The following is a 26060-nucleotide window of genomic DNA, read 5'->3' as shown; positions in this document are numbered from 1 at the left end:
CAGCCCTGGGGGAGGGGGCAGGCAGGAAGTGCGAGGGCTGAGCCAGGACCTGCCTGGCACACAGTAGGTCGCCTGAAAGCCCTCACCAGGTGACTGAACCACAGGGTTTCCCTCTACATCCCCTCCGCAGAAGAAAAGCCATTCCATGAACCTCAGAACCGGCTGCCACGGAGGCGAAGGAGTGGGGAGAAGCTGGGAGACGCTGGAGAAGCTGGGAGATGCTGGAGAAGCTGGACCCAGGGACAATGTAAATGGCCTTGGTGGCCTGGGCATCGGATGGCACTCCCAGTCATTCTTCCCAGGACGGATGTGGAGATGGGGGCCAGGGGTCACAACCGCCTTGGCCCCAACTCTGGGAGGACCACCCGGGAGCATCTTCACTCCCTGCATCCCACTGGCGCTCAGGAGGCAAACTGGGCTGGCTGGAGCTTCTCCCTCTCTTCTGCTCAAGAACCTTCGAAAGCTCCCTACTGTCTTCCCACTGAAAGCCCAGGCCCCGCGGCTCCTGCCCAGCCCCATCCCTCAGCCTTGCTCCAAACAAACGCCTACCCCACCTCCTCCCCCCCGCACTCCCCTCTGTACCCCACACAGGCCTCGCACTCCCTGGCCTGCGTGGCTTTGTTTGAGCCCTTCCCCCCTTCCTGCCTGCCCCCACCCAGAGCCACTGCACCCGGCCGTGCCTCTCCTTCCCCCTGCACGCCTCATCACTTGCACCAGGTCCGGTTTTTACTCACAAGCTATTTACCCAACAAGGATTTACTGCGCACCTACTGTGTGCCAGGCATCAGGGAACCGGAAAGGGGCGGCGTCACAACACACAGCCCCAGGGCCCTGCAACTCCTCAGAGGCACCCTTTAGGGCTGGGGTGTTCTGCCACCTTTGCTCCCCACGTGGCATCTGCCTGGCACATAGTAGGTGCTTAGCGGGTGGAGTTGGGGTGATTGTCGGGGGAGCCCCCTTGCTGCTCAGCTTCTCGGATGCTTAGCTGAGCAAACCTCTGTGAAGGGCGTGTCGGGGGAACAGCCTCCCTCTCTCAGCCACAGGGAGGCAGTGGGGTCACCCCAAGGGCATGGATGGCCCGGCACAGTCCTGCCCGGAAATTTCCCTAGGTCAGTTCTGTGGGGAGCAGCCCGGACTGGACTGAGTTACTGGAATTAAGACTTATTCTATGCATCTGCTCTCCCACAATATGGCGCTGGGAGAGAAGTAAACAGCTTCCGCACAGCTGCCTCCAGTTCAACCAATAAACTGTAGGACTTGCTCCTGATTGGAGAGCAGCGTACTCGGCGTGTGGGCAGCCGAGTTAGGATTGGCGGAGGAGGACTATAAAGGAGGAGAGAGACGGCATGCACCAGGAACATCTAAGGGGAACATCTAGCTGAAGGAACACCTGTGCAGCCCCCGAGAAGAGCCGGCCAGCGGTGTGCCGCTCCCCTGCGGAAGTGGGGAATGTGGCCAGGGGGAACTGCCCTTCCACGGAGGTGGAAGGGATAGTAGCCAACCCGGGAAGAACAAGCAGCAAACCCGGGGAGGGCCGAGCAGACGAAAGAACAGCGCAGGGTCCTGTGTCGTTCCTCCACGAAGAGGGGGAGCGACAAGTTCCACTACACCCTCGTCATATACGGCTGAGGCTACTCTGCTGCACGGCTTCGGCGAGGTTCACTTAGTGCTATGATCAACAACTCGACCCACATCCCAGAGGCGAAGCCAACACAGTCCCGTGCTCCCTCCCGTAGGAGGAGTTCCTAAGTACAGACGGGCTGGCCGCAGGGCAGTGGACTTGGAAGACTTTGCCTGCTGGTGAGCTCGCCAGCCTTGGGACAGCCCCCAGCTCCAAGCCGTCTCAGGCAGCTTGTGGGGCTCGGGATGGAGTCAGTGCCCATGGTGGGCACCTTCCGTGCCTATGCCTTGGAGGCACGGCACCCTTGGCAGGATCCTCCCTGGAGCTCAGGAATGGAAATGATCGCCCGGGTGTGCTCCCAGCTGCCAGCTATTTTTAAAGAGGTGATGGAACCGGCCACTCAACAGCTGAATCCCCACCAGGGGTCAGGTTCAGAGGCCAGTGGTGCTTCCAGTCCCTTGTAGTGCTGCAAGCTGGACCCTCAGCCTGCCCCTGTATGTGTGTGCTAAGCCCAGGGGGAAGGCAGAGAAGCAACAGCTGGGAGCCATTTCACAGCTGGGGCTGGGGGTAGGGAGGGAGAGGCGGGGCTTGCTGTCCCCGCTCCGCCCCAGCTGGCCAAGTGGCTCCACCTATCCAAGCCTTGGTTTTCTCACTGCTAAAGCGAGGGCTGTGTGGAGGCTGCAAGGAGAAAGATCTCTGGAAAGTGTGACGCCCAGCGCCGGGCCTGCAGCAGGTGCTCCTAACAGGTGCACCCAACGGGAGCTGCTATTCTTAGAACGCCTTCACGCCCTCCCCGGTCAGGCAGGAGAAGTGAGACTTGGCAAGGTGTGCCTCTTCTTGGGACCTCATACACCCTCCCCCGCCGCCGCTGCCACCGCCACCCCCAGGATAGAGATGGCCCAGGCCCAGGGACTGGGGAGGGGACCCACAGGTGGGGCTCTGGAGTCAGCGCAGGTTCTGTAGGATCCCGAGAGTGGGATCTGGGCTCGCTCTGGGCACTCCTGGACCCAGTGGTGTCTGGCCACAGTCCGGTAGATCCCAGCTATTCACCCAAGGACTAGGATTCAGGCTCAGGAATCCGACATTCCTAGGGCAGAGAAGGACAGGTCTTCTCCCTCCACGGGCTTGGGATTCCCGAGGGCAGCATCTCTCACCACCTCTGTCTGGAACATTCCACCAGCCCCAGGCAGCTCGCCGCTTCTCTCCCCACCCCCGCCTGCCATGTGCCCTCTCCCCTTTCTCCTCCCCTAGACGGCACCCTGAGCCTGCAGGGCCCTGCTCCACACCCTGCTGGCCTGGCTCCCCGAGGCCCTCGGGGTCAAGTTCAACACCATAAATGCCACCTACAGGGCCCTCAATAGTGGGGGACTTGGGAGGTCTTCTGCTCCTTCAGGGTCACTCTCCTGCCTCCCCTCTCTCTTCTCACCCTCTCCCAGGGACCCCCAACAACCACCAACATCAACTACTACCAACAACCACCAACAACATCAACTACCTACCAACCTTTCTATAACTTTCAACAAGTCAGATTTTCAAAAATTAGCTTGAAGGCAGTAAGCAAGACATCCTGAAAACCCTCAGATGAGGGGAGGCAGTGGAGCTGTGTCGGATTACTCCCCGATTTGTCAGCCGTCCCTGGTCTACACCCCAGCCCTGTGCGTTGGCAGACGAGAAACACCGAGTCCTCTGAGACCTGGGAGCCCCCACTCCTGAGTCCGTGCAGCCGGCTCGCCTTTGCAGACACAGAAACTGAGACCCCGAAACAGCAGCGGAGAGCTGTGGCTCTTGGCTCTTACAGCGCGGGAGACATGGAGCTGGGAGGTGGAGCCCAGCCTCTGCCCAGCTCCCGACATCCTCCTGGCCTGGCCTGTTCAGGAGGCGCTGATGAAGGAGGGGACGTTAAATGCTCTGAAAAACCTCAAGAACTCAGCAGGCTCCACACCTGCTTGCTTGGTCATCCCCAGGGATGCAGAGAGAGCGCTGGGTAAGATGCAGCACCCCACACCCTTCATGATGAAAACCTGCCACAAGGCAGGTACCGAAGCAACGCCCCTCCCAATGATAGAGGCTGCATGCCACAAACCAACAGCCAGCACCCTGCTGGAGGGGGAGAAGCTGAAAGCACCAGTCTGGAACAAGACCAGGGTGTCCACTCAGCCACTCTTATTCAGTATCCTACTGGGAGTTTTAGTGAGAGCAATTAGGGAAGAGAAGGAGACAAAGGGCATCAGAATCGGAAAAGAGGAAGTCAAATTATCCGTGTGTGCAGATGACAGGAAGTTGTACGTGGAAAAACCTAAGCACTCCACCAGAAAGCTGTTAGAATTGATAAGCCAATTCAGTGAAGTTGCAGGTTACAAAATAAACATTAAAAAAAAAAAAAACCAGAAGGATTTTCGTACACTAATGATAAACTCACAGAAAGAGAAGTCAAGAAAGAAATTCCATTCACAGTAGCCACAAAAAAAAAAAAATCAAATATTTAGGAATAAATTTAACCAAAGAAGTAAAAGATCTCTACAATGAAAATTATCAAACATTGATGGAAGAAATCATCAAAGACACACAAAAAAATGGAAAGATATTCCTTGCTGCATCGGAAGAATCAATATCATTAAAATGTTTTTAGTACCTAAAGCAATTTACAAATTCAGTGCAATCCCTATCAAAATACCAACGGCATTCTTTACAGAGTTAGAAAAAACAATCCTAAAGTTCATATGGATTCACAAAAGACCCCAAGTAGCCAAAATGAGCTTGAGCAAGAAAGCAGAGCTAGAGGCGTCACAATATCTGAGTTCAAAGCTACAGTAATTAAACAGCTTGGTACTGGCACAAAAACTCATACAGAGATCAACAGAACAGAACAGAGAGTCCAGAAATTAACCCACATCCATAAGCCAACTGATTTTGACAAAAGTGCTCAAACCATATGGTGGAGTAAGGATAATCTCTTCAACAAATGGTGCTAAAAAAAAACCTGGATGTACATTTGTAGAAGAATGAAATTAGATCCATACCTCTCACCATATACAAAAATCAACTCAAGATGGGTCAAAGTCCTCAACTTAAGACCTGAGACTGGGGCTGCCGCTGTAGCGCAGCGGGTTAAAGCCCTGGCCTGCAGCGCCGGCATCCCATATGGGTGCCGATTCGAGTCCCAGCTGCTCCTCTTCCGATCCAGCTCTCTGCTATGGCCTGGGGAAGCAGTGGAGGATGGCCCAAGTCCTTGGGCCCCTGTACCCACGTGGGAGACCCAGAAGAAGCTCCTGGCTCCTGGCTTCGGATTGTGGCCATCTGGGGAGCGAACCAGCGGATGGAAGATCTCTCTCTGTCTCTACCTCTCTCTGTAACTCTTTCAAATAAATAAAATAAATTAAAAAAAAAAAGACCTGAGACTATGTGATTGCTGGAAGAAAATGCAGGGGAAATAGTCCAAGACATTGGTACAGGGGAGGACTTCTCGGACAAGACCCCCAAGGCACAGGCAGCAAAAGCCAAACTAACAAATGGGACTATAGCAAACTCAGAAGATTTTGCACAGCAGAGAAAACGATCAATATAGTGAAGAGACATCCAACAGAATAGAAAAAAATATGTGCAAAGAATTAAAATCCTGAATATATCAGCAACTTAAAAACTTAACAACAAAAAAATAACCAGTCCAGCTAAGAAATGGGCAAAAGACTTCAATAGACAGTTCTCCAGAGAAGAAATACAAATGTCAACATCACCAGCCATCAGGGAAATGCAAATCAAAACCACAATGAGATACCACCTCACCCCTGTCAGAACAGCTAAAATCCAAAACACAGAGTAACAAATGCTGGGGAGGAGGTGGACAAGGGGACCACTAACCCACTGATGGTGGGAATGTCAATTAGTGCAGCCACTGTGCAGAACTGTGTGATTTCTTTACAAACTAGAAACAAGCTTGCCATATGATCCAGCAATCTCACTACTGCATGCGTGCACACGTGTGTGTGTGTGTGTGTGTGTACACAAAACCCCTGAACACAAAGTATCCAAGAGTTACCCGCACCACCACATTTATAGCAGCACCGTTCACAATAGCCAAAATTTGGAACCAACCAAGGTGCCCATCATCAGGTGAATAGATAAAGAAAACGTAGTGTTTGTGTGTGTGTGTGTACACATTGGAATATTATTCAGATATAAAAAAGAATGGAATTCTATCATTTGCAGCAAAATGGATGCAACTGGAAGACAGCATGTTGAGTGAAATAAGCCGGACCCAGAAAGACAAATACCGCATGGTTCTCCCTCATGTGTGGGAGCTAAAGTTTAAAAACCAAACAGACAAGGAAGAAAGAAAAAAGAAAGAAATGTCTGTGTGTATCAGTATTGCTGCAAATGTAGTTTTGTAAAACTTTCCTAAAAGTCTTATCAAACCAACGGTTAATAAAGTTATACTACTATAGCTTTAATGATCTCTGGTTACTTTAAAATTTACTGTACATGGGTGGAATGGTCATTTTTCCATTCAATTATTGTTTATAGCCTTTGTCTATATTCCCACTAAACGAGGGTCTTCTTGCTTTTCATTGGTTAGACTTCCTAAGTATTAGCCTTTTTACTGTCATGTAATTTTAAGATATGGTAACTCAAAAACTAAAAAAAAAAGATAGGGAGAAGGAAAAAGGATGGGAGGGAGAGAGAGGGGGAGGGAGGAGGGAATATTATGTTCCTAGAACTGTAGCTGCAAATCACACTGAATCTGTTAAAAAGTAATTCAAAATTAAAATAAGAACCATTTGATTGGACTACCTCACCAGTCCCCCCCCGGGCCCTGTCTTACAGGCAAAGGGGCTGACTTGGCCGGGCCCTGCTGTGGCTACTGTGCTTCTGTAAGCACTAGGTTCAAACAAGCCATAACACGGGTTCTCAGACTTAAAAGGTGCATACCCCTGGCTAGGCAAGTTTAATGCTTCAAAAATATTTATTTATTTGAAAGATTCAGTGATGATGAGAAAGAGAGAGAAATCTATCTTCCATCAGCTGGTTCACTCCCCAAATGCCTGCATCAGCCAGGGCTGAGCCAAGCCAAACCAGGAGCCAGGAGCTCCGCCCTGGTCTCCCACACAGGTGGCAGGGAGCTGGGTTGGAAGCGTGGAGGAGCTGGGATTTGAACAAGCACTGACACAGGATGTGGATGTCCCCAGCTGTGGCTTAACCTGTTGCACCACAAGGCCGACCCTAAAGCAAATTTAATTCCAGAAATTTTTCTCAAATCATATTTGCCAAGATCTGTGAACACAGACTGTTCTGGCAAGACGGGTGATCACTGCAAAATACTGAGACCAATCTACATGTCCAATAACGTGATTCCTAGTGAAACAGGGATTTGACACAAAGGAATAAACACAGTCAAGGAAGATAACTCTTGGGAAGAATATTTACTGCACAGAAAGATGTCTGCCATATACATTTCACAAAGCTCTGGAAAGAGAGAAATGAAAGATAAGTTTATGTTGGCACAGAAAGTTTTTGAACTCTGTGCATAATTTTTTATAATATGTCTTGAAATTGTTAAGCCTTTTTTGCAGGCACAGAACCCAAAATTTTTTGCACCAAAATAAACTTATCTTCCCCTTCTGTTTTCTATAACTTTTTAAATTACCCTGGTACTAGCAAAGGTAAAAACACTGTAAAAGGTAACAAAATAATGGGTGTTGTGATACCAGATTTGAAAAGGCAAATACCTGAGACACACAATGAAGCAAACACCTGGGGGCTTCCTGGCCACCTGTCCCCAAGGGTGCTGTGTGGGGGTGACTTCTCGGGCTGTCATTTTATTACTGATGGCAACTCGGCTTTGTGTCCCCACTTTATATCCCAATATGATCAAGTGATAGAACTGAATCCTAACTCCTAGGACTGTCCTGTTGTTCACACCAGCAACTCAGGATAAATCAGAGGGGCAGGCGTTGTGGCACAATGGGTTAAGATGCCACTTGCAAAGTTGGCATCTTTTTTTTTTAAAGAGTTTTATTTATGTATTTGAAAGTCAGAGTTACACAGAAAGAGGAGAGGCAGAAAGAGAGAGAGAGAGGTCCTCCATCTGATGATTCACTCCCCAATTGGCCGCAACAGCCAGCCAATTCAAAGCCAGGAGCCAGGAACTTCCTCTGGGTCTCCCACATGGGTGCAGGGGCCCAAGGACTTGGGCCATCTTCTACTGCTTTCCCAGGCCACAGTAGAGAGCTGGATGGGAAGTGGAGCAGCCACATCTCAAACCAGTGCCCATATGGGTTGCCCGCGCCTCAGGCCAGGGTGTTAATCCACTGTGCCACAGTGCCGGCCCCAAAGTTGGCATCTCTTTATGAGCCCTGGTTTGGAGGGCAGACTGCACTACTTCTTAACCAGCTCCCTGCTAACACGCCTGGGAAAGCAGCAGAAGACGGACCAAGTGCTTGGGCCCCTGCACCCACAAAGGAGACCCGGATGGAGTTGCCAGCTCCAGGCTTCAGTCTGGCCCAGCCCTGGCCAGACTGTTGTCTGGCCATTTAGGCTGTTGTGGCCATTTAGGGAGTGAATCAGTGGATGGAAAATATCTCTCTATGTCCATTCCTGTCTCCCTCTCTCTTTCAAATAAATCTTAAAAAGAAAAGAACAAATCAGAAGGGGACCCTTGATTTGTCTATCTCAGAGCTCTATGAAACATTTCCTAGAGGTGCCAGTGCTGTGGCATAGTGGGCTAAGACACCACCTGCAGCGCTGGCATCCCGTATGGATGCTGGTTTGAGTCCTGACTGCTATTCTGATCCAGCTCTCTGCTATGGCCTGAAAAAGCAGTAGAAGATGGCCCAAGTCTTGGGCCCCTGCACCTGCATGGGAGACCCAGAAGAAGCTCCTGGCTCCTGGCTTCGGATTGGCCCAGCTCCAGCCGTTGCAGCCATTTGGGGAGTGAACCAGAAGATGGAAGACCTCTCTCTCTCTCTGTCTCTCCCTCTCTCTGACTGTAACTCTCTCTCTCAAATAAATAATAAAAATCTTGAATAAAATACCATTTCCTAGAGTGGCACAGATTTGGACTTTGTGGGCCACTTCTGCTGTTACCACAAAAGCAGCACAGAGTAATCTGTAAACGTGTGGCTGTGTTTCAATAAAACTTTATTTACAAACGAGGCGGCTGGCGAGATCTGGCCTTCAGGCAGCAGTCCACTGACCCCTAACTGGGACCCAAGGGTTAAAGACTGCTTGCTGCATAAAGACGCTGGGGCCTAGATCACGCCTCCAGGAGCAGTGGACAAGCATCTGCCGGAGAACTACGTTTCAGACAGAAGTGTGTTTCATGCCGTGAGTAGGGGTGAACTTCTTAACCAGAATAAGGCAGTAATAGGAAGAGTCTTCGGAACCTTTGTAGAAAACACGTATTATGAAAAACCTATGCTTGGGGCTGGTGCTGTGGCATAGTGGGTAAAGCCACTGCCTGCAGGACTGGCATCCCATATGGGTGCCAGTTCAAGTCCTGGCTGCTCCACTTCCCATCCAGCTCTCTGCTATGGTCTGGGAAAGCAGTGGAAGATGGTCCAAGTGCTTGGGCCCCGGCACCCACGTGGGAGACCTGGAAGAAGCTCCTGGCTCCTGGCTTTGGTTAGTGCAGCTCTGGCCGTTGCGGCCAACTGGAGAGTGAACCATTGGATGGAAGACCCCTCTCTCTCTCTCTCTCTCTCTCTCTCTCTGCCTCTCTGTAACTCTGACTTTCAAATAAATAAATAAATCTTAAAAAAAAAAAAACAACTATGTTACAAAAAAATACTATGCCTGGCCCTCAAGGTTTTTACTACTAACTTTTAAAAATTATTTGAAAGGCAAAGAGACAGAGAGAGAGAGACACAGACAGAGATCTCGCATCTGCTGGTTCACTCCCTGAACGCCCACGACAGCCAGAACTGGGCCAAACTGAAGCCAAGCTGGGAACTCCATCCGGAGGGGCTCCCACATGGGAGGCAGGGACCCAGCTCCTTGAACCATCACAGCCGTCTCCTGGGGTGCACATTAGCAGGAAGCTGGATGGAAAGCAAAGCTGGGACCCAAACCCAGGCACTCCCACATGGGATGCAGGCGTCCCAGGCGGCATCTCGAGCAGCCGCCCAGTGCCTGCCCCCAGATAAACTCATCTTCCAGCTCCATTTCTCCACGAGCTATTTGAAGGGGCCTCAGATAGCTGGGCAGGGGATGGGGAAAGAGGATATTATGCTTGCGTGTATTTTGGGGTGCTTGACACATGCACCTAAGAAGGAACCCTGGGGAGGGCAGCGCAGGGCGGCCCACGCTGACAGAGCGTTTCTGAGCAATCCGAGAACTCCAATCCCCTCCCCCATGCAACTGCGTCCTCCCAGCAATGCCAGCAGCTCTGAGGCCACGGTGGGGCCAGGCCTGCCAGGGCCGCTTGCCCTATCTCAGCTCAGTGTCCCTGAGGCCCCACAGCACCTTCCCCACCCATCGTAAAGGTCAGACTTGCCATGGAAAGCCATCCCAAACCCTGAGAAGTAGGAACCGTCGTGGACCCATTTTACAGGGGTGAGACTGAGGCCCAGACTGGCATGCCCAAGTCACAAGGTTAGAAAACGGCGGGGCTGGGATTGGAACCTGGATGTGCCTGACGCCCAAGCTTGTGTTTTCCGAGGGTGAGACTCTGTCCTGGCTCTAACCTGACACTTTGCTGGGCTCTGGGGGGCCATTTTTCAGGTGGGAAAACTGAGGGTCAGGCAGGGAAAGATGCTCGGTGCACAGTGAACACTCAGGAAGGAAGGAAGAAGGGGGAAGAGGAGAAAGGACAGAGGCAGGCAGGAAGCAGGTCGGTAAAAAAGAAAAGAAAGGAAGACGGGGGCTTTAGGGTGGAGGGGGAGGCGGTCGGGTGAGAAGCGGCCTGGGTGGACCCCTCAGGGCCCGCTCCCATAGCTGCCAGCACAAACTCTCTCAGGAGGCCCTCCCGTGGCGTGGGGCCAGCTAGGAGAGGACTCAGGGCATTTGATGGCTTCGGGGCAACCACAAAGTCAAGTCCACCTACAGCACAGGCCCCGCCTCACCCATGGACCTGCACAGTGGGCTCCAAGAACTGTGCAGATGTGGCCAGGCACAGTCAGGTGTGGGCAGGTACAGCCAGGTGTAGCCACACAGTGGCGGCTTGGACAGGGGCCCAGCTCGGGGGCTGGGCTGGTCACAGGCAGCAGTGCAGCAAACAGGCATTGAGGCCACCTCTGAGGTTGGCAGCAAGCTCGGGGTGGAGGGAGGGTGGGGAGAGAGAGAGACAGGCAGGGAACAGGGGCAGAGAGGAAGAGACATTGAGAGAACAAGGCCAGGATTGAGCAACACACGGAGGTGGGCGCAGAGAGAGACAGACGCAGAGCAGAGTGACAGACAGGTGCAGGCTGTGTGCTCCAGTCTCAGCAGGAGGGGCCTGGGAGTGGGCGCTGCGGTGCGGCAGGTTAAGCTGCTGCTTGGGACACCCCCACCCCACACTGGAGTGCCAACAAGTCGTGGCTAACCTGCTTTTCATCCAGCTTCCTGCTGCTGCATCCTGGGAGGTAGCAAATGTTAGCTCAGGTACCTGGATGGAGTTCAGAGCTCCCGGCTTTAGCCTGGCCCAACCCCGGCTATTACAGGCATTTGGGGGAGCGAACCAGTGGATGGGAGATCGATCGATCGATCTATCTATCCATCCATCTATCTTTCCTTCTCTGTCTCTCTTTCTGTCTCTCTCTCACTCCCTGCCTTTCAATCACATTAAAAATATAAGGAATAAGGGGCTTGACAGGCCCACCTGGCCTGTGGCGCCACCTGCAGGGAGTACGCTTGTGTGCATTTGCACACAGGGGGCTGGGCTCCACCTCCCGAACCTGTGCCAGCCTCAGCTCCGGCATCACTCAGACAACCCGCCCCTCTCTGAGCCTGTGGCCTCTCTCGGTCAGTCAGTGACGTGGGAGAGGAGGTCCCAGCGGCCCTTTGCCTCGGCACGACCTTTGACCCCAGCTAATGGCCAGCATGTCTAAATCCTCCTGAGCAAACTTGTCATGCAGTGAGAAGGGCTTGGGTCATTCCCCTTTAAAGGAGCACCCACTCAGATGGTTCACGCCACTGACTGCTTAGTGTAAATAGAATCCGCTTCTGTAAGCACTCTGTAGAAAAGCCGAAAGCCCTGGCGATGAGCGATCTAGACCACAAGTGTTTAGGAGGCAGGTGCAAAATCTCACACACACACACACACACACACACACACAAGGAAGGGCTCTTTGCTAGAACAGTCTGGGTAAATCCAGTTCTGCCATTTGCTAGCTGAGACCCAACCTCTCTATTTTCCCATCTGTATAATGGGGTGGGAAGGGTGCTGGGGAGGATTCTGGGAAGCACCTGGTGGGGCTTGCACAGATGTCAGTCACGCGACGATGATGATGTCTGCCGTCTAGTTCCCCAAACACATCGCTATAACCAACACTGGATAACGCAACAGCCCCACAGCTCAGTGAGAGCCGAGGTGCTACAGGAGGGAGAGGTAGCAAAAGGAGCCCGGGCCCCAGCTCTGTGGGGCACTGAGGCAGCCCTGGCTGTCTCCATGGGGCAAACGTCACTCAAAGTGATGGGCACACACGCTTGCAGCTGATCGGCAGGAGGCGTGTCTGGCTTCCCGGCTGGGAGCGCCTAGCCAGACTCAGCAAGGTTTCCTGTGCAGCTATAAACAGACGTGACAGCTGCCCTGGAGGCCCCGGCTCTTGTCAGCCTCAGACGCAGGCTCCTCCAGGGACTGAGTGACCCAGAAGGCACCCTGGAGCCTGCGTGCTGGGTGGCGGAGGAACGCAGGTGCTCCGGGACTTGCGACAGGGTTGCATCCCTAAACAGCCAAGCTCAGGTGAACGGATTCTGGGTGGAAAATGCCCTTAGGGTCCAGGTTGGCGGTGCAGTCAGTTAAGCCATCGCTTTCAATGCCTGTACCCACATCAGAACACGGACTCCATTCGCACAAGTCCCGGCTGCTCCACTTCCCATCCAGCTCCCTGCTAATGCACCTGGGAAACCAGCAGAAGACGGCCCGAGTGCTTAGGTCCCTGCCACCCACATGGGAGACCTGGATGGAGTTCCTGGCTCCTGACTTTGGCCTGGTACAGTCCTGCCTGGCTGTTGGAGCCATTTGGGAAGTGAACCAACAGATGGAAGATCTCTCTCTCTCTCTCTCCCCCCTTCTCTCCCTCCATCACTCTGCATTTCAAATAAATAAGTCTTTGCAAAAATGTATTTAATACACCCACCCTATTGAGTATCCTACCTTAGCCTACTATACTCAGACCACCAACTTCATTTGCCTGTAACCTGATAGCACCATCCTACACAGGGCTTCCTTTGTAATAAAGTGTCAAGTGTCTCCCACAGATTACTGAATCCAGTATTGATGAAAAAAAAAAAAAAACCAGAATATGGCAGGATGCTTTTGTGCCATCATAAAGTCAAAAGTCAGGGCCAGGGTTGTAGCGTAACAGATTAAGCCGCTGCCTGCAACACCAGCATCAGAACACCAGTTCAAGTAGCACAGGTCCCGGCTGCTCCACTTCTGATCCAGCTCCCTGCTAATGGCCTGGGAAAGCAGCAGAAGATGGCCCAAGAGCTTGGGCCTCTGCACCCATGTGGGAGACCCAGAAGAAGCTCCTGGCTCCAGGTTTCAGTCTGGTCCAGCTCTGGTGTTGCAGCCATAACCAGCAGATGAAAGACCTCTCTCTATAATTCTGCCTTTCAAATAAATAAGTCTTAAAAAAAAAGTCAGATGTTGAGCCATTGTAAAGTTTGAGACCACCAGCACTGAAGAGGTGCCAACTATGGGCCTAGCAACCGTGTCAAACTCCTTACAGGTTCTGTGCAGCTTAATGGCCATGATAAATACATTCACGTCCCCAGTTCACAGGTAAGGGAGCTACGGCTCTGAGAAGCCCAGCATCAATAGCGGCAGCAGACACTTCTATGGCGCTTACTGTATGCCAAGCTACACAGTGCATCGTCCTTAGCAGCCCTAGACATAGGGCACTGTCTCTACTCCCACTTTCCAGGTGAGAAGACTGAGGCATGGGCTGGGAGGACCCTACTCAAACCCAGGCAGTCTGTGGCCTGGACCTCCCCAGCCCACCAGCTCCTGGTGCACTTTCACCCAGAAAGTCTCCTCGGGGGGACTTGTCGACACAGTGCGTCAGCGTCTGGCCAAAGCCAGTCACTGGCTTCTTGGAATGTGGCCCCGAAACATAGCTCAGGAAGCCTCTCCTGAACACCCTGGCCCCCAACACCTGGCTAGGTCCCTCCTTTGGACCCCCATGGAAGCCCCTGTGCTCGCCCCATCCTGGCCCTCATCTGAACTGGGCTGTGGCTATTGTTGGCTTGGCTGCCTCTCCGAGCCGGGGATTCCCAGGAGGGCAGGCACTGGGGCCTGCTCACCCTCAATCCAAGGACCAAATTCAGAAACAGGCACTGAGGCTCTGTGGAGAGGAACCAACTCACAATGACAGGTGGATGGGTGACCCCTGACCCCTCCTGATGCCTATGAATGACACACCAGTTTACCCAAACTCCCGAGATAAAGCAACAACTCCAGCTGGTTTTGTACATGCCCTTAAAATGCAATTTCCATTGCTTCTGAAAACAGTTAAACCAGTTTTTATAAAATACTGTGCAGGGCCGGTGCTGTGGCGTAGCAGGTAAAGCCATTGTCTGCAGTGCCGGCATCCCATATGGGCGCCAGTTTGAGTCCTGGCTGCTCCACTTCCCATCCAGCTCTCTGCTATGGCCTGGGAAAGCAGTACAAGATGGCCCAAGTCCTTGGGCCCCTGCACCCACGTAGGAGACCTGGAAGAAGCTCCTGGCTCCTGGCTTCTGGCTTCAGACTGGTGCAACTCTAGCTGTTGTGGCCATTCGGAGAGTGAACCAGCGGATGGAAGACCTCTCTCTTTCTTTCTCTCTCTCTCTCTAACTCTTTCAAATAAATAAATAAATCTTTAAAAAAAAATACTGTGCAAGCATTGATCAACACTGAATTGGTGAAGCCAGTATGACATTTTTTGTTTTTCCTTTTTATTTAATTGACAGGTAGAGAGAGAAAGAAAGAGCACTTCCATAGAGAGAAAGAAAGAGCGCTTCCATCAGTTGGTTCACTTGCTAAGTACCTACAAAAGCTGGGATGAAGCCAGGAGCCAGGAATTCAGTCCAGGTGTCCCCTGGGGGTGGTGGGACCCAAGTGCCTGAGCCATCGCCTGCTGCCTCCCAGGGTGTGGGTTAGCAGGAAGGTGGAACTGGGAACAGAGTCAGGACACTGACCTGGCACTAACTCCAGCGTCGATGTCGTAACTGCTGCAGCGAATGCCCATCCCGACACACTGTGTGAGGAACCACAGGAGAGACTGATCTTAGGGGACTGGAGCAAACTCCCCAGGATAATCAGGAACCTTCCTGTGCGGGGTGGCGGGGGAGACGCAGAGAACAGTCTGCCTCTGAGATCTTAGCTGCTGACCAGGCCGGTCCCGGGGGCTCAGGGAAGAGAGAGGCCAGGTTAGCAGACAGCTTTGGGGCTAGCCTCTAACCCTGGCTCCTGGCACTTGGAAGCTGTGTAGCCTTGGCCAAGTCACTTCAGGTCTCTGAACCTCACTGACAGCACAGAACCGTTGCTACGCCCAGCACCGAGGCCAACGTGGCCCAAGCTGATGATCTCCGAGCTGAGAGCTGGGCCTGGCAAACAGGAAACAACAGCATTTTGTTGGCAGTCGTGCGTCAGAACGGTCTCTTGTTGGCTTTGAGACCCGCAGGGGCCACCCAGCCAAAGAGGCGGGAGCAGCTTGGAGGAGTTGGATGCTTCCCGATCACCCCCATTGCTGCTCCTGTTAGAGGGGGTGGCGGAACTGATAGGAATCATTACAGCCATCACTGCCCTTGGCCTCCAGAAAATCCAGCCGTGGCCGTAAGCACCATTTGTCCTCTGGGGAGGAAAGCAGAGCGATTACAGAGCAAGCCGCAAACGGGACAGGAGGGAGGGTGCAGAGCCCCAGCTGAACCCATCGCCATCCCGCCAGGAGGAACAGCGCCAGGCGAGCCAAGAGCTCCCGGGCTGGCGTCCCCATGGTGCGGCTGCACCAGGTCCAGGCTCCTGGCCTCAGCACTCGGCGCTCGCTGTGCCCTGGGCAGCCCTCAGGCCCGTGGTAGCTGCCCCTCCCGGCCCCTCCTGTGCCTCCCCGGCCCCAGCAAGAAGGGACTGCACCGCGGTGGTCCTGGAAGTGCCCTTCCCTGCCTCCACTGCTGGACTCCTACACCACCTTCAAGACCCAGCTCACCCCCCCCGACTGAGGAACCCGGGCAGCATGGGACCACCCGAGCCCCCTGGGGCTGACTGAGAGCCTCAGTGGAAGGGCTGCAGTCAGGCGGGATAGAACCCCCTCTCCCCACAGCCCCACGCAATGCAGGTGATCCGTGAACCTCTGAGGAACCAGGAACAAAAGGAAAGGAGGGAAGGAGGAGAGGAAGGAGGAAAGGAGGGAGGAGCTGAGGGTGCTGCCCCCCGCATGTTCCATCTCCTGGGCTGCAGACTTGCCTGCAACCACCCAAACCCACTCCCCTTCCACGCAGAGCCACAGCCTCTGCAGAGTCACCAGTCCGAACCAGCACAAAACAACCAACACGGCCACCATCTGCATCCTGTGATGACCTGTGAGCTCATTCAAGGCCATTATAATAAAAGCGCCAAGGCCAACACTCCCACTCTCCATAGGCCCTGATGCCATGACATCTCCCCCCAGAGGGCACACAGTACTCAAGCCCTGCCCCAAGCCCCACCCCCTTTGAGTATTCCATTAAGCCCCACCCCCAACACAACCCCCGTGCCTCTGGTTCATAGAAAGGGGTGGAGCTCCCTCCTGAGTATGTAATTCCTCTTTGCATGCACATAAACCTCTCTCCTCTGCTGACCTTTGCCATCTCCTCCTGAAAGTCTTGCCTTGCACTGGAGATAAGAGCCTGGACCCAGTCACCCCACAACAGAGGACAGGTCTGACCAAGTCCCCGGGTTGTAGTTAATAACACACACGCTCTAGGATACCAAGTTGCAAAGCCCCCATCTACAGAAATAGAAACACAGATCCCACCCTCCAGGGAACTTTCATTTTTGCAATCTGAGTTAAGAAATTATTTCCATTTGTTTACTTTCATTTTTGAAAATCAGAGAGAGAGAGAGAGAGAGAGATCATCCATCCACTGGTTCACTCCCCAAATGCTTGCAACAGCCAGGGCTGGGCCAGGAGGAAGCCAGGAGCCTGGAACTCCATCTGGGTCTCCTACATAGGTGGCAGGGACCCAGGTGCTTGAGCCATCACCGCTGCCTCCCAGGCTGCACGCCGGCAGGAAGGTGGGATTGGAAGCAGAGCCAGAATCCGAAGCAGGCGCTCTGGTACGGGATGTGGGTGTCCCCAAGCAGTGGCCCAACAGCTGCACCGTTGTCACTGACATAATGCCGGAGAGCGGGCAAAGCCTGGCACACAGGAAGTGCCCCCTTCCTTTCTGCATCATCAAAGTGCCTACTAGGTGCAAGCCCTGGGAGGCAGCAGTGTATACAACAGGTAAATCCTTGCACCAACAGCGCTGCCATCGTAGTCGGGGAGATGGAACGGAACAGACCACAATCCACGCTGCAGGTGACACCCGCCACGCAGGAAAGTGAAGCAGACGTGTGGGGCTGGGGAGTGCTGCAGAAGCAGCCTCTCTTGACCAAAGAGGTGAGGGTGCCATCCAGGCGGACATTCTGGAAGAGGCATCCCAGGAAGAGAAAGACAAGCGCGAAGCCCGGGAGCTGAGAGCTCCCGTGACAGACGATAAGGATGGATGATGAGGATGATGAGGCTGGGGTCTTTGACACTGGGCACATGGATCACGGAGCAGGGTAGGGAGGCTGAGGCACCTCCCACCCTCCCCCTTCGCTTCCCACCCCCCATCACATTCTGGACCCACAGGCCCATTACCCACTCGTCAACCTCGAGCTCCTCAAATCAACCGGCTTCGGCTCGCTCGGTCCCCACAGGGGCGGGAGAGGAGCCACTGCCGGGTCAAGGTGGCCCCAGGAGAGATGACGGCGGCAGGAGGCCAGCGCTGCCATCTGCCCCGCTGACTCAGATCCCGAGTTCTCCAACAGGCTCCTCCGTGCCTTGTTCTCTTAAACATCGATTGGGCACCGACTGTCTACCTGCAAGACCCTTTGCTGGGTACATTTATAAATGTGGTCTCCAAATGTGAAACTGAAATTGGGAACCTTCAAACCTCTTGTTCCTACCGGGAGGAGGGGACACATTGTCCCTTGTCCCCATTTTCTAGATAGGAAAACTGAGGTTCAAAGGGAAGTGGCCTGCCCAGGAAATGTACATCTGTCCAGCACAGCGGGGGAGTCAGACCCAGGCGGCCCAGACTTGATGCTGCTTCCTGGGTACAGCTCTTGTGGTGACGATGGTAGCAAACCTGGCCCTGGGAGCTGCCGCTGTCCCCGGTGTTTTTGCAATAAATACCACACCAGAGTTCTGTGGGCGAGGCCTGCGGACAAGGCCAGGAAAACAAAGAGGTGTGAGAAAGAACCTGTTTGAGTGACACATCCTGCAAAGTCTGTGTCATGCACAGGTCCGAGTGTCACTGCAGAGCTGAGGTCACACAGGCTCGCTCTCTGCTGCCCACAGCCGTGCGATGCTGGGTGACTCGCTTCACCGACCCCTAGAGCTCCTGCCCTTCCCGTTGGTATTCTTGCTAGAGACCACCAGACACTGCCCGCCAAGGACCTCCCAGCCAGTGGGCAGCTCTGAGCAGAGGGGACCTCCCGACTCTGTCACTGGCTTTCAAAGTGTGATCCGGTATGAGAATCCCACGCCACCTCCAGCAGGAGCCGGCCCTGCGCCCCAGCCTGGGGTCCCCAGCGGGCGCTGTGATACTGCCTGGGACTTCCTCGCAGGGACCAGGGCTCCAAGGCCCATCGAGGGGATGTCCCCAGGGCAGGTGGCACAGCTCCCAAGGGGACGCTGGAGGCTGCAATCTGCCATCCCCCTTGGAGGAGGGCCAGGATGGGAGTAGCCAGGATCGGTCTTTCCCAACCCCACACGCGCCCTTGGGAGCACAGCAGTGAGACTGGGCTAGAAGGTGACCTCGGGGAAGGCACGGTCAGCACCACTCCCCGCCGTCCCCAAGGCCACCTTTTAGCCTCGCTACCCTGGGGCTCTCCCATTCTTAGTTGCTGCTGTCCTGAAGGTTTCCAACTCAACCCACTCCCACAGGCGACCAGAGCCAGCTGCATTTTTAAATCTTCTTCCAGCTCCCTGTTTATAGAATGTTGACAAGGGAGGGCTGGTTTCCAGCCACAATGAGGGAGCCCCCAGGGCCCAGCCCTCAGGGGTGCCTGGTGGCTGTCAGGTGGCTGTAGGACCGCAGGGAGCCACTGACCCCAAAGGGAAGGGATTCCCAGCTGCACCTGCGTGGCTGGGGGCAGGGCTTAGGTTAGTCCAGCACTGGAAGAACAAAGGGGCGTTTCCCGCTTGAACTTGGAGGTTGCAGACCCCCCCAGTGCAGGACACACGTCCGCCTCCCTTTCTGTTCTTGCAGGGACTGCAGCCACACTGGGACCTCGACACAGCTGGGGCTGATGACAGTGCCTGAGGCCACATGGGGACTCCCAGGAGGAGGGGAGGTTCGGGGTGGGAGTCCCTGCTACGCACAGGCCTGAACCCCAGGCCCCTCTCTGTCTCCACCTGGCAGTGGGGACCCAGGCAAGTCCCTTTGTCTCACTGGGCCTTCGCTTTCCCACCTGTAGAAGGGGCACAAAGATGATATGACGTCTCTCAGTGGCTATGACTCAGAGATAAATGGTCTCAGGTCTGGCGAGGTTGCTCCTCTACAGGAGGCCACTTGACCCGGAGGACTGCCCAGCCCGAAGTCCACTCTGTGTTATGAAACTCGAGAACTGCGTCATGTGTTCATCCTGTGGCCTCGGGGTGGAGGGTGGGAGGGGACATGTGACTGCTGAACCTGGCCTTGTGGCCCTGAACCCACTGAGAGCTGGGAGCCAGAAGGACACGCCCCCTCCAAAGGAGCGTGGTGGGTGGGAATTAGTTTGATGGATGGGAAACAAAGCAGGGAGGGCTTCTTGGAGGAGGGCAAGACTGCATGGAAATGATGAAGGCGGAACAACTTGGAACATTTAAAAAACAAGTTGATACTATAAAAAAAAAAAAAGGAGAAAATATGTGTGCATACAGGAGGAGTTGAAAAAGTTTGTGGAAAATGCAAGTAAAAGATGAGTTTATCTTGGCACAAAAAATGCTGAAATCCGTGCAAAATTTTTCCTTCATACGCTTTTTCCGTGAGCTTTCTGAAGACCCCTTGTGTGTGCTGTGCTAGCTATAGTCCGGCAGACACTTCCCCCATGAACCCCTTCAAAAGCCCTGTGACGCAGGCCCTATCATTATCATTCTCACTATATAGGCGAGGAGATGGAGGCTCAGAAAGGTTAAGTCACTTGCCTTGGGTCACACAGCACCAAAGTGGCAGAAGCAAGATAAACATGTGGGCCGGCGCCGCGGCTCACTAGGCTAATCCTCCGCCTAGCGGCGCCGGCACACCGGGTTCTAGTCCCGGTCAGGGCGCCGGATTCTGTCCCGGTTGCCCCTCTTCCAGGCCAGCTCTCTGCTGTGGCCAGGGAGTGCAGTGGAGGATGGCCCAGGTGCTTGGGCCCTGCACCCCATGGGAGACCAGGAAAAGCACCTGGCTCCTGGCTCCTGCCATCGGATCAGCGCAGTGCGCCGGCCGCAGCGCGCTGGCCGCGGCGGCCATTGGAGGGTGAACCAACGGCAAAGGAAGACCTTTCTCTCTATCTCTCTCACTGTCCACTCTGCCTGTCCAAAAAAAAAAAAAAAAAAGATAAACATGTCCCAAGCCCAGGTTTCTGTGTGCCCTCAAGACTCGGCACGCGGGTTTGGGAGCAGGGTGCATGGACTCTGGCTGAAGTGCAGAGGAAACAGGCACTGGCGTCACATCTCTCAGAAGAGAAGCTGGGACCAGGGACAGCCAGTGGCCTTGGCAGGCAAGATGTCCACTGGGACTTGCACATCCCATATCAGGACGCGGGATCCCAGCTTCCCGCTAACGCAGCAGTGGGAGGCAGCAGGTGATGGCTCAAGTAGTTGGATCCCTGCCATCCCAAGTGGGAGACCTGGATTGAGATCCTGGCTCCTGGCTCCGGTCTGGCCCACCCCTGTTGGTTGTGGGCACATGAGGGGTGAACCAGCCAATGTCTGTCTCACATTCTCTCTCTCTGCCTTTCAAACAAATAAAGATTTAAAGACCAAAAAGAAACAGGGACCATATATGTATTACCCAGCATTCTGCATTTCACACACCCATGGCAATTTGTGCAGAGGGGAGCGGGGAGGGAGGAGGAAGGACAGACAGACAGACAGCGAGTGGGCCGCCCTGGGCTGCCGGCTTTGCAGACCGGCGATTTTCATTTTACACCAATTCATTTCAGAGTGGACATTTTGACATTGTACCATCCTTATACGACAGCCGTCATCTCAGAAGAAAAGGCAGCCACGGCTTTGCCACCACCTGCCGCGTGTCCCGACGGCATCCATCCATCCGGGGCTCAGACCGCTGACCTCTGCAGCTGGGGCCCACCCGGCACCCATGTTTCCCTCCTCACCCTGCGGATTCGTCCCCTGGCTGCCTGGTATCGCCATCAAGGGGCGTGAACATCACTTGCCCTGGTCTCCCTGGCACCTTGCCCAGCGCTGGGTACGAGGAGAGCTTAGAGAAATATCCGCTGGTCCCCGACTTCCCATGGCTGCACTTACAGCGGTTTGACTTAACGATTTTCCAACCTCGCGACGGTGAGAAAGCGTACCCACACACCACCCCGTTTCACGTTCAGAGCTGTGCTCGATACACCACACGAGACAGTACAGAAGAGGCCGTGCTACACGTGTGTGCTCCAGGGCAGGCACCTTTAAGAGGGCCTACACCATAGGACGGCATCGGCCAGGTCAAGTGGACGGAGTGCATGTGTGACGTAGGGTGCGTTCACCTTAAGGATGGGTTTACAGGGACCTCAGCTGAGGAGCGAGCGTGAATAAACAGATACAGGTGCGGGAGGAGGGGGGAGGGGAAGGAGGAAGAGAGGAAGAGGAGGAGGAGGAGGAGGAGGACGGATGATTCAGAAACTGTCCAGAGACTGGGATTCCTCCCACGGGAGGGTTCTGAGCTTGAGAACCGAGCTGAGACTGCTCAGTGCCCAGGGCAGGCTCCTGGGGTTGTAGTCACCTGCGGTAGGGGAAGCACAGGCCGTGGAGAGTGACAACGTCCCACTCACCGGGACCCTGGGGGACCCATACAGCCATTCAGAGCCAACCCCTCAGCCTGGATGGCAGCTGGGACAGGTTTGGGGGACAGTGCTGGGGACCTCGCACTCCTTGTGGCAAAAGAACCAGCTGTGTGACTCCGTGGTGGGCTTGGAAACTGTAGCTACGCCAAGGGTTCCCTGCTGGAAGACAGGTCCACGCTGCTGACGTGCCCCTCTTCCCGTAACCTAGCACAGCACTGGTGGATACGAGTCCCGACAAATCAGAGGACCGACTGCAGTGGATTTCCCGTTGCTAGGCAACTGAGGCCAATGTTCAAGTGCAGTCCCTGGGCCCCCAGGGTTTAGAGTGGAACTCCAGGGAGGGGCAGGTGGTGAAAGTCAGCCAGCAGGAACAGGAGAGGGAAACGTGCAGCTGATCAATTCTTCATCTCGAGCAAACGACCATCCTTGTGGCGTCTCATCGCTTACAAGGTGCTTCCCAGGGATCTGCCCAGTCTGGTTTTGCCCCTCACTCCTCTCTAAGGAGGAGATGCTATCGTTATCCTTAGAGCTGAGAAATGAGAGGCCTGGATGGGACAGAGCTTGGCCCAGAGCCCAGAGCCAGCACGGAGTACAGTCGCGGTTCCGATTCACATTCACTGAGCTCCAGGCCTCGGGAGATGCCAGACGAACCCAGGGACGTGGGGTCCACAGCAGAACCTCTGGACCTCAGCTTCAGGGGGCTGGGAAGCCAAAGTCCGATTGGCTTAAAGTGATGTGGGGAGTGTGCAGCCACCTGGAGGCGGTCCCCAGCAGCCTGGGAGGAGGACAGTTAGAAGAGGGATATGCCACCCGAGAAACCTCGATTAAAGAAGATACACATATTAATAACCACCATGAAGAGGAAAATAAAGATCACTCTCCATCCCACCATGGAAGAGAATTGCTGTTAACATGGTCAGTGCACTTCCTGTGAGACCTCCGACTGTCATTTTATAAATTGAGGATCAAAAGGGAGGCGGGGAGGGAGGCGCTGTGGGGTAGCAGGTAAAGCTGCCACCTTCAGTGCCGGCATCCCATGTGGGCGCCGGTTCAAGTCCCGGCTGCTCCACTACTGTTCCAGCTCTTTGCTATGGCCTGGAAAAGCAGTGAAAGACGGCCCAAGTCCTTGGGCCCCTGTACCCATGTGGGAAGACCTGGAGGAAGCTCCTGGCTCCTGGCTTCAGATCAGCACAACTGATCCAGCCATTACGGCCAACTGGGGAGTGAACCAGCAGATGGAAGACCTCTCTCGCTCTGCTTCTCCTTCTCTCTCTGTGTAACTCTGACTTTCAAATAAATAATAAATCTTTTTTAAAACAATGCAAGGGCAGGGCAGATGTGTGGCACAGGGGTTAAGATGTAGCTTGGGACACCTACCTGTTACATCGGAGTGCCTGGGTTACAGTGCTGGCTCTGCTCCTGTTTCTAATTGCCTGCTAATACACACCGGGGCAGGGAGGGGGGGAGGCAGGTGATGGCTCAAGTACTTGGGTCCTTGCTGCCCAAGTGGGAGACGGGGACTGAGTTGCAGGCTCCTGGCTTTGAAGTTAGCTGATGTGGCAGGGGACCAGTGAAAGAGATTCTCTCTCTCTCCTTCCCACACTCCCTTCCTGTCTCCATGTTTCTCTTCTTTTCAAATAAAAATAAAATTAATGTATAGACAATTTACCACTGCAAGTATTCATTTAACATCTGAGTCTCCGTGTGCTGAGCCCTGTTCCTTATCTATAACCTCATGAAGGACCCATGCTCAGGACATAAAAGCCTGGTGGAAAGTCCCACAGCAAAATCCCAGTAAATACCTACACGAAAATGCTTTGGTGTGGGTGCTCAATGCTCCCCAAAGGTGCATGTGCTAAAGGCTGGGTCCCCAGGCTGGTGCTACTGGGAGGAGGTGGAACCCTCAGGAGGCGGGGCCTGACGGAAGGTCCTGAGATTGTTGGGGGTATGCCCTCTGAGGGTCATCCCATGCAACCTTGGGTTCTTGCCAGAGGGTTGTTAGAGCAGCCTGAGTTTGGGCCCAGCTTCTCTCTCTGCATCCTGGCTCGCCAGGGGTCCTCCCTGCGTATACCCGTCTGCCATCCATCATCTGTCATCCACCACCCACCACCCACCATTGGGCATCTGCCGGAGCCTCCATCCTGCTGTCTGGACTTCCATGAGCTAAGTAAACCTCTTTGCTTTGCAAGTAGCCGTCCCAGATATTTTGTTGCAGTCATGCAAAGCTGACTAACACAGAGATCTCTGTTTTTCCAACCTGCCCAGCTACTTCCCCTTCCCATACATGTCTGACCAATGTCCCAACCAGAAGCGGGAGGAGCTGTGCACATCAATGACCACGCACGGAATGGACGCTCGGATGCAGGCCCGATCTCTCATGCCACTCCTCTGCTCAAGCATCTCTCACGGCGGCTGCCTGTCACTCCTGGAATAAACCCCAATCAAAGCTCTCACTGTGTGCTACCAGCCCTCACTCACTGCCCCACTCCCCACCTCTGCAGCACCAAACCCCTCACTCACTGCCCCCACTCCTCACCTCTGCAGCACCAAACCCCTCACTCACTGCCCCCACTCCTCACCTCTGCAGCACCAAACCCCTCACTCACTGTCCCCACTCCTCACCTCTGCACCAACCCCTCACTCACTGCCCCCACTCCTCACCTCTGCAGCACCAAACCCCTCACTCACTGCCCTCACTCCTCACCTCTGCAGCACCAAACCCCTCACTCACTGCCCCCACTCCTCACCTCTGCACCAACCCCTCACTCACTGCCCCCACTCCTCACCTCTGCACCAACCCCTCACTCACTGCCCCCACTCCTCACCTCTGCACCAAACCCCTCACTGCCCCCACTCGTCACCTCTGCACCAAACCCCTCACTCACTGTCCCCACTCCTCACCTCTGCAGCACGAAACCCCTCATTACCTCCACTCCTCACTTCTGCAGCACCAAACCCCCCACTCACTGCCCCTACTCCTCACCTGTGCACCAAACCCCTCACTCACTGCCCCCCACTCCCCACCTCTGCAGCACCAAACCCCTCACTCACTCACTCACTGTCCCCCACTCCCCACCTCTCCAGCACCAAACCCCTCACTTACTGCTCCCACTCCCCACCTCTGCAGCACCAAACCCCTCACTCACTGCCCCCCACTCTCCACCTCTGTATCACCCAACCCCCACTCACTGCCCCCACTCCCCACCTCTGCAGCACCAAATCCCCCCACTCACTGCTGCACTCCTCACCTCTGCACCAAACCCCTTACTCACTGCCCCCACTCCCCACCTCTGCATCACCAAACCCCCCACTCACTGCCCCCACTCCTCACCTCTGCACCAAACCCCTCACTCACTGCCCCCACTCCTCACCTCTGCACCAAACCCCTCACTGCCCCCACTCCTCACCTCTGCACCAAACCCCTTACTCACTGCCCCCACTCCTCACCTCTGCAGCACCAAACCCCCCACTCACTGCCTCCACTCCTCACCGCTGCACCAAACCCCTCACTCACTACCCCCGCTCCTCACCGCTGCACCAAACCCCTCACTCACTACCCCCACTCTCCACCTCCAAAGCACCAAACCCCTCACTGCACTCACTCCCTATCTCTGCAGCACCAAACCCCTCAGCCCAAGGAACTCAATTCTGCCAGCAGCCTGAGTGAGCGTGGACGCGGGCTCTTCCCAGGTCAAGCCTCCCAGTGAGAATGCAGCCCAGCCAGCATCCAAGCTGCAGCCTCACGAGATGCTGAGCCAGGGACCCAGCGAGGCTGCGCCCGGATTCCTGACCCACAAAACTGTGTGACCACAGGCGGCCTCTGTGCCACTGCCTGGGCTGCCCACGTTCCACATCCGAGTGCCTGGGTTCAAATCCTGGCTCCACGCTCCCAGCAGTGCTCACCCTGGGAGGCAGCAGGTGAGGACTACGGAGACCCAGGTTGAGTGGCTGTTTCAGGCTCCTGGCTTCGGCTGGCGGAGGCATTTGGGGAGTGAACCAGTGGATGGGAAATCTCTGTCACTTTCCTTCTCTCTTTGTCTCTCTCTGCCTTGC

The 26060-nt window shown here is 54.6% G+C and overlaps 1 protein-coding gene across 5 annotated transcripts in view; it reads right to left on the bottom strand.

The window, feature by feature from the left end:
* KIAA1671 (KIAA1671 ortholog) overlaps positions 1-26060 on the bottom strand; it is a 188030-nt gene that overhangs the window by 22467 nt on the left and 139503 nt on the right. The gene's annotated exons all lie outside the window — the stretch shown is intronic.

The sequence above is a fragment of the Oryctolagus cuniculus genome, chromosome 21 (assembly GCF_051225735.1).
Source record: "Oryctolagus cuniculus isolate XC-2025 breed Fujian yellow rabbit chromosome 21, ASM5122573v1, whole genome shotgun sequence".
In the NCBI taxonomy this organism is placed as follows: domain Eukaryota; kingdom Metazoa; phylum Chordata; class Mammalia; order Lagomorpha; family Leporidae; genus Oryctolagus; species Oryctolagus cuniculus.
Note: the sequence above shows the minus strand (reverse complement) of the source record. Positions and strands in the feature narration are given on the sequence as shown.